Here is a 12,408-nt window from a genome sequence, read left to right as displayed (position 1 = left end):
TATAGAAGAGGAAATTGGCATCCTGAAGGGTTAATGTGCTTGTCCAAGGTCATATGTTTAATGACTCCCACCAATTTAATCTTTATTGGCTGTATGCCCAGGCAAGGAAAAAAAATACATTCACTTTGGGAAGTATCCAGAGATAATTTTTTTCCTGTTTTATGGTAGAAAAAAATGGAAATGTGCAAGCAAGTTAGAAAAAAAATGACTACATATGTGAGTATAGTTGAATAGTTATTTTTTTAGCTATAAAATTTTGTGATAGATGAAATTACATATTTTCTGCTTTCTATTTTTGCCTACAACTTAAAAAAGGTATTTATTTTATGAGCTACTTCTATCAGAGTTTATGTGGCATTAGGCATAGTAAACTGAACTTCGCTACAGCCCTAATATAGGTAGTCAAGGCTTAAACTTTTAGATGAAGAAACAGAGAAAAGCAGTGTAATAGCTCACCCAGTAAGACTGGACTTGTAATGGAAAGAGAAATTATCTGGTGCACGTGTGTGCTGGGTGCATAAGATCTAGAGTCCAAGGTACTGAATTTTATTAAAGTAACTTTGGATTTAACCTCATCAATCTATTTGCATTCTACTCTTGCCTTTCTGACAATGATTAACACTAATGTTTAGTGCATGGTCTAAAGTATGTTCAAACTCTCTTACCAAAAGGAAGTTCTTTTGTAAGGAGCTGGCCCTTAGGTCGGAGAAGGCGATGGCACCCCACTCCAGTACTCTTGCCTGGAAAATCCCATGGACGGAGGAGCCTAGTGGGCTGCAGTCCATGGGGTCGCTAAGAGTCGGACACGACTGAGCGACTTCACTTTCACTTTTCACTTGCATGCATTGGAGAAGGAAATGGCAACCCACTCCAGTGTTCTTGCCTGGAGAATCCCAGGGCCGGGGGAGCCTGGTGGGCTGCCGTCTATGGGGTTGCACAGAGTCAGACACGACTGAAGCGACTTAGCAGCAGCAGCTCCTAGGTATTTGAAGCACAGGGAATTGCTTCTCCAAGGGTAGAGATACAGAGCCCAGCTGCCAGGAGAAGCAGCCACTTCCTAATGTAACTGCTCAGAAAGGTTAGAGGAGAAAGCACAAGAAATAAAATTGCTTCCCTGTCTTATATAAATCGTCAACTGTGTCTTACAACAGTGTACCAGTGCTCCAAACCATTCAACTTGAGTAACTGTGGTTGAACGTCATTGTTAAATTTACTTGGGGATCACATTAATCCTTGTCTTGAACATAATGTGCCAGATTTCTGTGATGACAAGCAATCCACAAAGGGAACTAAGTACAGTCTCGGGAGCAAGGTTTTAATCAGACTCAAAAATAACTCAGAGGCCGTTTGGCTTTCCCTTGAAGAGGAAATGCTCCCTAGTTTGATTCAGGACAATTTGGGGGAAAGTTTTTCCCTTTGACTGTTTTACTTTTTGTGATTACATTTATTTTGAATTATTAAAAAATTAATTTTCAATTAAGATTGGAACTAAGACGGAGTCACATAATGGTGGTTGGTAAGGAAGCATTCTTGACTGGTATGCCAGTTACTTGGATTGTTTTATTCTGCTCACCAGGAGTGGTGTGGCTTCTGGCCTCTGCGAGTGTATATTTTCTGCACCTATAAGAATGTTAAATTGTGAGGTTCAGCCAGAATTCATAATTATAAATGAACTTCAGGGTCCCATTATTTAGGTTCTAATCTTTCAGAGGTGATTCCATAGGATCACTGATTATAATTTCTATAGTTTTATACAGTGTTAAGTGAGCTTTGTGTTTATGGGAGTTGGTAGTACTCTTGTTTGGTTTGCTGGACATTGATATTTTTAACTGGTTGAAAGTGAAAGTGTTAGTCGCTCATTCATGTCTGACTTTGCAACCCTATGGACTATAGCCCACTAGGCTCTCTGTCTATGGAATTCTCCAGGCAAGAATACTGGAGTGGGTAGCCATTCCCTTCTCCACTGGGTTAACACCTACAAAGAATTCAAAACATTTAGCAATATATATATTTTTTGAACTGGTTTCCAAAAGCTGAGGAAATACAAGCAAAAATAGATAAATTGAACCTAATTAAACTTAAAAGCTCTTACACAGCAAAGGAAACCATTGACAAAACAAAAAGACAGCCTGCTGAATAGGGGAAAATATTTGCAAATGATATGACTAACAAGGGGTCAATATTCACAAAGTATAAACAACTCATACAGCTCAACATCAAACAACCAAAAAACCAATTAAAAAATAGGCAGAAGACCTACACAGACATTTTCCCAGGGAGGATGTACAGATGACCAACAGGTACATGAAAAGGTGCTCAACATTGCTATCATCAGGGAAATGCATATAAAAGTCACAGTGATAATATAAGACCTTTCAGAATGGCTATCATAAACAAAAAAACAAACACAAATAACAAATGTCGGCGAGGATGTGGAGAAAAGGGAACCCTTGTACATGGTAGGAATGTAAATTAGTGCAGCTATGGTTGAAAACATTATGAACATTTCTCGAAAAACTAAAAATAGCACTACCGTGTGACCCAGCAATTCCACTCTTGGGCATTGTATCTGAAAAAATCCTCTACTAATTTGAAAAGATATCTGCACCCCAATGTTCACAGCAGTGTTATTTACAATTGCCAAGATATGCTGCTGCTGCTAAGTTGCTTCAGTCGTGTCTGACTCTGTGCAACCCTATAGATGGCAGCCCACCAGGCTCCTCTTTCCCTGGGATTCTCCAGGCAAGGATACTGGAGCGGGTTGCCATTGCTTTCTCCAATTGCCAAGATATGGAAGCAACCTAAGTGTCCATCTACAGATGAAAGGATAAAGAAGATGTGCCATATCTCATCTTCTGTCATCCCCTTCTCCTGCCTTCCATCTTTTCCAACATCAGGGTCTTTTCCAATAAGTTGGCTCTTCACATCAGGTGGTCAAAGTATTGGAGTTTCAACTTCAGCATGAGTCCTTCCAATGAATATTCAAGGTTGAATTCCTTTAGGATTGACTGGCTTGATCTTGCTGTCCAAGGGGCTCTCAAGAATCTTCTCCAGCACCACAGTTTGAAAGTATCAATTCTTTGATGCTTAGCCTTCTTATGGTTCAACTTTCACATCTGTACATGACTACTGGAAAAACCATACCTTTGACTAGATGGACGTTTGTTGGCAAAACAATGTCTCTGCTTTTTAATATGCTGTCTAGGTTTGTCATAGTTTTTCTTCCAAGGAGCAAACATCTTTTAATTTCATGGCTGCAGTCACCATTTAGTGATTTTGGAGCCCAGGAAAATAAAATCTGTCACTTTATCCACTTTTTCCCATCTATTTGCCATGAAGTGATGGTACCAGATGCCATGATCTTAGTTTTTTGAATGTTGAATTTTAAGCCAGCTTTTTTCACTCTCCTCTTTCACCTTCATCAAGAGGTTCTTTAGTTTCTCTTCGCTTTCTGCCTTTAGAGTGGTATCATCTGCATACCTAAGGTTATTGATATTTCTCCTAGCAATCTTGATTCCAATTTGTGATTCATCCAGCCCTGCATTTCTCATGATGTACTCTTCTTATAAATTAAACAAGCAGGGTGACAATATGCAGTCTTGATGTACTCCTTTCCCAGTTTTGAATCAGTCTGTTGTTCCATGTCTGGTTCTAACTGTTGCTTTTGACCTGCATATAGGTTTCTTAGGAGGCAGGCAGGTCTCATCTCTTGAAGAATTTCCCAAGTTTGTTGTGATCCACAGATCAAAGGCTTTAGTATGGTCAATGAAGCAGAAGTAGATGTTTTTCTGGAATTCCTTTGCTTTTTCTAAGATCTAACAAATGTTGGAAATTTGATCTCTGATTCCTTTGCTGAAGAATTGTGAATTATCATATTTTACACCTATAACTGATATAGTATTATACATCAACTATACTTCAATAAAAGTTCAAAATATTCACTTAGAGATGTTGAATAAAAAATCTTCCTTTATATTCTAGCCATCTAATTCCTCTCCCAATTACTGTCACTTTTAATATATATCTTTCTAGAGGTCTGTCACATATTTACAAACATATACATATATATGTATATATACTTTCCTAAGATGATAAGCTCAGAGTACATCATGAGAAACACTGGACTGGGTAAAGCACAAGTTGGAATCAAGATTGCCGGGAGAAATATCAATAGCCTCAGATATGCAGATGACATCACCCTTATGGCAGAAAGCGATGAAGAACCAAAGAGCCTCTTGATGAAAGTGAAATAGGAGAGTGAAAAAGTTGGCTTAAAACTCAACATTCAGAAAACTAAGATCATGACATCTGGTCCCATTACTTCATGGCAAATAGATGGGGAAACAGTGGAAACAGTGAGAGACTTTATTTTTTGGGGCTCCAAAATCACTGCAGATGGTGATTGCAGCCATAAAATTAAAAGAGGCTTGCTCTTTGGAAGAAAAGTTATGACCAACCTAGAGACAGCTTATTAAAAAGCAGAGACATTGCTTTGTCAACAAAGGTCCATCTAGTCAAGGCTATGGTTTTTCCAGTAGTCATGTATGGATGTGAGAGTCGGACTATAAAGAAAGCTGAGCACCAAAGAATTGATGCTTTTGAAATGTGGTGCTGGAGAAGACTCTTGAGAGTCCCTTGGACTGCAAGGAGATCCAACTAGTCCATCCTAAAGGAAATCAGTCGTGAATATTCATTGGAAGGACTGATGCTGAAGCTGAAACTCCAATACTTTGGCCACTTGATGTGAAGAACTGACTCATTTGAAAAGACCCTGATGCTGGGAAAGACTGAAGGCAGGAGGAGAAGGGGATGACAGAGGATAAGATGTTCTGATGGCATCACCGACTCAATGGACTTGAGTTTGGGTAAACTCCAGGATTTGGTGATATACAGGGAGGCCTGGCGTGCTGCAGTCCATGGGGTCGCAAAGAGTCGGATACAACTGAGCGATTGAACTGAACTGAACTGAAGATGAGAATTATGTGTGTATATTTTATTTGTATACAGATGGTAGCATACTCTATACACTGTTCTGAACAATACTTTTTCCCCTTAACTGTCTCTTGGAGAGCTATCCATCTCAATGTGTAGTAAAATCTCAGTGTTCCATGGAAGGGCATTTAGATTGTTTCCAATTCTTTGATATTATGACAAAGGTATATTTTTACCTGAGGGAATACATTTGTGAAGAAAATATTTGTGAGTCAACTACTGGTTTAACTAATATAAAGAATTTCAATTTTTTGTGATTATTGTCATGCCTTCCAAGAGGTTAATTTATATTTCTACCACAAACTCAGGAATGTGTCTGTAATATTTTCAAATATTTTGATCTTTGCCAATCTGATTGCTGAATGCTGGTCTCTCATTGTACCTTAAATTTGTATTTTTTATTATTAATGGTACAATGCATCTTTTCATATACCTAAATAATTTGCTTATCCTTTTCCATGGATTATCTGTTCCTATACTTTGCCCTTTCAATTTTTTCTTCTAATTGATTTTTAAGAGTTCCTTATTTATGGAAGAAATCAGCTGTTAGTCTGTGATGTAAAGCAAAATTTCTTTTGCTCTTGCCCATGGTATTTTAATATATTTTAAAACTTTTATGTAAAATTTTAGAAATTTTATTTGGCTGAATCTATCCATCACTACTTTTGTGGTTTCTGGGTTTTATGGAAAAATCTAAAAAGTTCCTCTCTACTTTGAGATTTTTAAGGCATTCTCCTGTTTTTTTCCCTCTTAGTTCTTTTCTGGTTTCATTTTTCTTATGTAAATTTTGATATATCTGGATTTTTTGTGGGTATGTGGTATAATGTATGGACTCAACTTTCTCCCTGGATGCCTGTGAAAATCTTATGTATGTTTACTAGGCTTTTTGCTTTGGGCAGCACTCGGCAAGGCAGGATATGGCTACAACATGGAAGAAGTGACCTTGCCTTGTAGAGCTACACTGGGCTCTGGACACACAGAGTAGTATGCTGTTTTATTGTCAGTGTGTTTGTAAATACAGACATGCGGGATCTGCAGAGGAACTGCTAAGAGTGTTATGTGATGAGGAGAATATTGATTCACTGGAAGAGAGGGAGTCAGGTGAGAGGCTATGAGGATAGTGATATAAGTGGAACAAACGTTTTAGAGAAACAGCAAGGGCTGCTGTTACCATTGGAAATGAAAATCCTTTCAATAATTTTGTATTTCTGCTGCTGCTGCTAAGTCGCTTCAGTCGTGTCCGACTCTGTGCGACCCCATAGACCGCAGCCCACCAGGCTCCCCCGTCCCTGGGATTTTCCAGGCAAGAAGACTGGAGTGGGTTGCCATTTCCTTCTCCAGTGCATGAAAGTGAAAAGTGAAAGCGAAGTCGCTCAGTCGTGTCTGACTTTTAGCGACTCCATGGATTGCAGCCCACCAGGCTCCTCCGTCCATGGGATTTTCCAGGCAAGAGTACTGGAGTGGGGTGCCATCGCCTTCTCCGTTTGTATTTCTAGTTCATCCCTAATAGTGATGGTGGAAGTTTTTAAATTTGATTTTTAAAATGTGATTTAGGACAATGCTACACAAGACTTTTAGGGTATGAGATAATAGAAAATGTATTTGTTGGTCTCTGCCCCCAGTTCCTGGCACAGAGCTCCTAAAACCCTTGTAATTTCCTGAGTCAGAAGAGTATTAGGAGCATCTTGTGTTCTAAAATTTGGTCTTTCATTACATCCCTATACAGGGCTCCTAAAACCCTTATAAATTCCTAAGTGATAGGATGGGGCTGACCACCAGAAAGACCAAACTATGATTAGCAGCTTAGAATTTTTCAACCCTCCCCCTATCCGCCAAAGAGAGGAGAGGGGCAGGAAATGGAGGTAAGAATTGATTGTGCCTACATGAGGAAGCCTCTATAAAAATTCCAAAAGTAAGGGATTTGGAGACCTTCCAGGTGGGTGAACAGGTGGAAGTGTGGGGAGAACAGTGCCCTCAAAGAGGGCACAGGAGTTCCACACCCCTTCCCACTTACCTCACTCTAGGCATCTCTTCCATCTGGATGTTCATTATATCCTTTATCATATCCTTTTGCAATAAACCAGTCCATGTAGTAAACTGTTTTCCTGAATTCTGCAAGCCCCTCGAGCAAATTAATCAAGCCAGTTGAGGGGGTTGTGGGAGCCCATGGTTGAAGCACAGGTGACAATCTGAATTTGCTCTAGCCCCCTCAGGTGGGGGACTGGGACTGAACTCTTAGCATGTGGGATCGGACCTCCTCTCCAGGTAGACAGAGTCAGAATTAAGCTGTATGACACCCAGCTGGCGTCATGGACAACTGCTTGGTGTGAGTAGAAACCCCCACATACTTGGTGACCAGAAGTGAAGCGTGCAGTGTGAGCAGTAAAGGAGACAGACAGGAAAGAAACACAGGGTAGGCAAGAAAAGGTTTTTCCCAACTCAGCAGGTAGAGCAAACTGAGCTTTTGTAACACAGAGGGCTTGTTTCTCAAACTTTAAGCAAACCTTGTGTACTAACAGCATTTTAGGCACCTGCAAGTGGAAGATTGGAAACTTTCAATGAACACGTAAAACAAAAAGGAGGGTGCAAAACGGGTACAAGTTTAGTTAAGCAATGGTCACATTGATTATATTTTTCTTCTGCTCTCTACTGGAGGTTTGTTTCTTTCAGCTTTTAGCTTTCACAGGAGGAATGAGGTCAGGTTCTTACGCTAAAGTCCGACGTCTTAAACACTCAATTAAAGTCCAAGATTATCCAGGCATTTCCAGGATGCTTGCTGACTGGTGTCACTTGAAGTTCACGGGATGCAGCTTCCATGGGGTCCGGGCATGCTGCTCCCCATTCTTACTTTCCAGGTCAGCTGTCTAGTCCATTTCAGCTGATTAGAGTACCTTTCTCTCAACATTTTGTAGTTCTAACTCCTTCAGGGTACTGTGATGAAGGGAAATTTTGGCTTTCTGATTTAGGAGAACTAGGAACAGGGTTTTGAGGGTTTATTCTCTTTCACTTTTCACTTTCATGCATTGGAGAAGGAAATGGCAACCCACTCCAGTGTTCTTGCCTGGAGAATCCCAGGGACAGGGGAGCCTGGAGGGCTGCCATCTATGGGGTCGCACAGAGTCAGACACGACTGAAGCGACTTAGCAGCAGCAGCACATGTAAATATAGACAAAGCCTTGTTTTTTAAAAATACTCTTTCCAAAGAATAGATCCATGTATATGTATAACCAAATCACTCTGCTGTACACCTGAGACTAACACATTATTAATAAACTATACTCCAATATACAATAAAAATTACCCTTTCCAGGGAACCCTCTTACACTGTTTGTGGGAATGTAAATGGATATAGCCACTAGGGAGGTTCTTTAAAAGTATGGAGGTTCTTTAAAAAAACTAAAAATAGAACTACCATATCACCCAGAAATCCGACTCCTGGGCATATAACCAGTGCTCAGTTGGTTAGTCATGTCTGACTCTTTGTGACCCCATGGACTGCAACTTACCAGGGTCCTCTGTCCATAGAATTTTCCAGGCAAGAATACTGGAGTGGGTTGCCATTTCCTCCCCTAGGGGATCTTCATGACGCAGGGCTTGAACCAGCGTCTCCTGCATCTCCTGCATTGCAGGTGAATTCTTTACCTGCTGAGCCATCAGGGAAGCCCCATATACCCAGACAAAACCATAACTCAAAAAGATACATGCACCCCAATTTCATTGCAGCACTATGTATAATAGCCAGGACATGGAGGGAGCCTAAATGTCAATCGACAGAAGAATGGATAAAGAAGATGTGGTAAATACATACAATCGAATATTGCTCACCATAAAAAGGAATGAAATTCTACCAACTGCTAAGATGTAGATGGGCTTAGAGATTACCATACAGAGTGAAGTTAGTCAGAAAAACAAATATCAGAAATTAATGTATATATGTGGAATCTAGAAAAATGGTATAGATGATCTTATTTGCAAAGCAGAAATAGAGACACAGATATAGAGAACAAACATATGGATATCAGTGGGGAAAGGAGGATATTGGGAGGTTGGGATTGGCATATATACACTATGGATACTATGTATAAAGTAGTTAGCTGATGAGAAACTACTGTATAGCAAGGGAACTGTACTCAGTGCTCTGTGACCTAAATGAAGGAAGTTCAAAAAAGAGGGGCTATATGTAAACATATAGCTGACTCATTTTGCTGTATAGCAGAAATTAACATTGCAAATCAGAGTCACTTAGTCCTGTCTGAATCTTTGCAGTCCATGGAATTCTCCAGTCCAGAATACTGGAGTGGGTAGCCTTTCCCTTCTCCAGGGGATCTTCCTGACCCAGGGATTGAACCAGGGTCTCCTGCATTGAAGGAGGATTCTTTACCTACTGAGCTATGAGGGAAGCCTGCTACTATAAAAATTTTTAAATAAATTAAAAATTTTAAAAATTTTTAATTTTTATTTAAAAAAATTAAAAATTAAAAAAATAAAAATATCCTTTCCAGAAAAAGACAAATATCATATGATATCACTTATATGTGGAATGTAACCTATGACACAGATGAATTTATCTATGAAACAGAAACAGATTCACAGACAGAAAACAGACTTGTGGTTTCCAAGGGGAGGGATAGGTTGGGAATTTGGGATTAGCAGATGCAAACTATTATATACAGGATGGATAAACAGCAAGATCCTACACAGGGAACTACATCCAATATCCTGTAATGAACATAATGGGAAAGAATATGAAAAGAATGTGCATATATGTATATATAAGTACTAATATAACAGAATCACTGTTGTACAGCAGAAATCAACATGTAAAGCAACTATACTTCAATCAAAATAAATTTAAGAAAATACCCTTTCCACATTTTTTTTCTTACTTTCTATTCTTAGCACAAAATGTCTTCTGCTTCCCAGAGAAAAGAAACCACTGGGGAAAAGTTGCAGCAGCCTCCTGCTTCTAGTTTGTCTGGACCCATTTCTCGACCTCCCTTTCCTCCTCTTAAACCAGAGAGGGCGGTCCTCCCATTATTCAGGGCCCTCTCTCCACCTCTTCCCTAGATTTCGTCTCCTTCCATCAGCTCAGGAACTGTTTATGTCAACCTCTCCCTTCTCATCAATATATTATCATGCTCAGAACGTTCTATTTTGAAAATAAATCAGTAGTGACTGCCTCCGACTGCAAAGTCTTTCCTCCCTTACAGCGGAAGTGTAAGTCCACCTCCCCTTTCCCCTTCGGCCTTCAGGGATAGGTTCCCAGTCACTTGACTGAAATCATTTTTGCTAAAGTCTTTAACAACCTCCTCAAGGCTAACTGGACTGAAATTTTCAGGCTCCATTTTCCTTGAAATTTGGACCCTTTTGTAACTTCCACCACTCCCTCCTTTCCGAAAGCTTCCTTCTCCTTCAAGAGGCTCCTCTCTTTCAGACTCTTTCTCCTTTGCTCATCCTCCAATGCCAGATTTCCTCCCAGTCCTCTCGAAGTTCCTCATCTCATCTCCCCTTGCAGGAGCCAGTCACGTCTGTGCTTAAGATCACGGGATGTAGAGCCAGCCAGATCCAAATTTGACACTGAATTTCCAACCATTTTAAATTTTGTCTTCTGGACAAGTTATTTAACTCTCATAACCTCCATTTTTCTCAACTTTAAAATAAGTATAGTAATTCCCTCATCAAGGGGTGTGAGTTGGGAGTCAGCGTAATCAGGTACACTATAAAACATTTTATTGGTTGATTGATTCAACAAAAAATAAGTCCACACTAGATCCCCTGGAGGAAGGAATGGCTACCCACTCCAGTATTCTTGCTTGGAAAATTCCATGAACAGAAGAGCCTGGTGGGCTACAGTCCATGTGGTTGCAAAGAGTCAGACACAACTGAGCTACTAACACACTTTTTTCATATTACAGTTACTATGTACAAGGTTTTTATTGAGTTGTGACATACAACATGAAATATAACTTATAATGTTGTCTAGAACATACATGCATAATATGTATTTATGTAATATGTAATTTTTGTAATTTATGCATAATGTGTAATTTATGCATAATTATGTAATTTATGCAAAATAAAATTTCCTGTGGAGATTCTTACTCTTCTTAGGTTTAATGTTATATGCTTTGTTATTTTCTACTCTATTTCACAAACTTGTACTCGTCATTAACTACTGAATATTCCAATCCTCAATATAGCCTACAGTTTAGAAGACATTCTTTTAGGCTCTTGGAGTATATAAGAATTGATCACATGGAACTTTCTTTCCAGAGATGACCTGTCCATTTGTATTTTCTTCAATGATGGAAATGTTCTATAACTGTCTTGCCCAATGCAGTATTTGTATTGTATTTATTCAGTCACCCTGTCATGTCCGACTGTTTGGGATCCTATGGAGAGCAGCACGCCAGGCTTTCCTGTCCATCACCAACTCCTGGAGTTTACTCAAACTCATGTCCATTGCGTTGGTGATGCCATCCAACCATCTTGTCCTCTGTTGTTCCCTTCTCCTCTTGCCTTCAATCTTTCCTAACACCAGGGTCTTTTCCAATGAGTTGGCTTTTCACATCAGATGGCCAAAGTATTGGATATTCAACTTCAGCATCAGTCCTTCCAATAAATATTCAGGATTGATTTCCTTTAGGATTGACTGGTTTGATCTCCTTGCTGTCCAAGGGACTCTCAAGAGTCTTCTCCCACACCACAGTTCAAAGTCATCAATTCTTTGGCGCTCAGCCTTTTTCATTGTCCAGCTCTCACATCCACACATTACTGGAAAAACCATAGCTTTCACTATACAGACATTTGTCAGCAAAGTGATGCCTCTGCTTTTTAATACCCTGTCTAGGTTGGTCATAGCTTTTCTTCCAAGGAGCAAGCGTCTTTTAATTTCATGGCTGCAGTCACCATCTGCAGTGACATTGGAGTCCAAGAAAATAAACTCTGTCACTGTTTCCACTTTTTCCCTATTTATTTGCCATGAAGTAATGGTACCAGATGCCATGATCTTCATTTTCTGAATGTTGAATTTTAAGCCAGCTTTTTTCACTCTCCTCTTTCACCTTAATCAAGAGGCTCCTTAGTTCCTCTTTGCTTTCTGACATAAGGGTGGTGTCATCTGCATATCTGAGATTATTGCTATTTCTCCTAGCAATCTTGATTCCAGCTTGTGCTTCATCCAACAGGGCATTTCTCATGATGTACTGTGAATATAAGTTATATAAGCAGGGTGACAATATACAGCCTTGATGTACTCCTTTCCCAATTTAGAACCAGTCCATTGTTACATGTCCAGTTCTAGCTGTTGCTTCTTGACCTGCACGCAGGTTTTGCAGGAGGCAGTTAAGGTGGTCTGGTATTTCCATCTCTTGAAGAATTTCTCAGTTTGCTGTGATCCACACAATCAAATACATT

The sequence above is a fragment of the Bos indicus genome, chromosome 5 (assembly GCF_029378745.1).
Source record: "Bos indicus isolate NIAB-ARS_2022 breed Sahiwal x Tharparkar chromosome 5, NIAB-ARS_B.indTharparkar_mat_pri_1.0, whole genome shotgun sequence".
NCBI classification, from domain to species: domain Eukaryota; kingdom Metazoa; phylum Chordata; class Mammalia; order Artiodactyla; family Bovidae; genus Bos; species Bos indicus.
The sequence above is the reverse complement of the archived record's forward strand: the minus strand, read 5'-3'. Positions refer to the sequence as shown.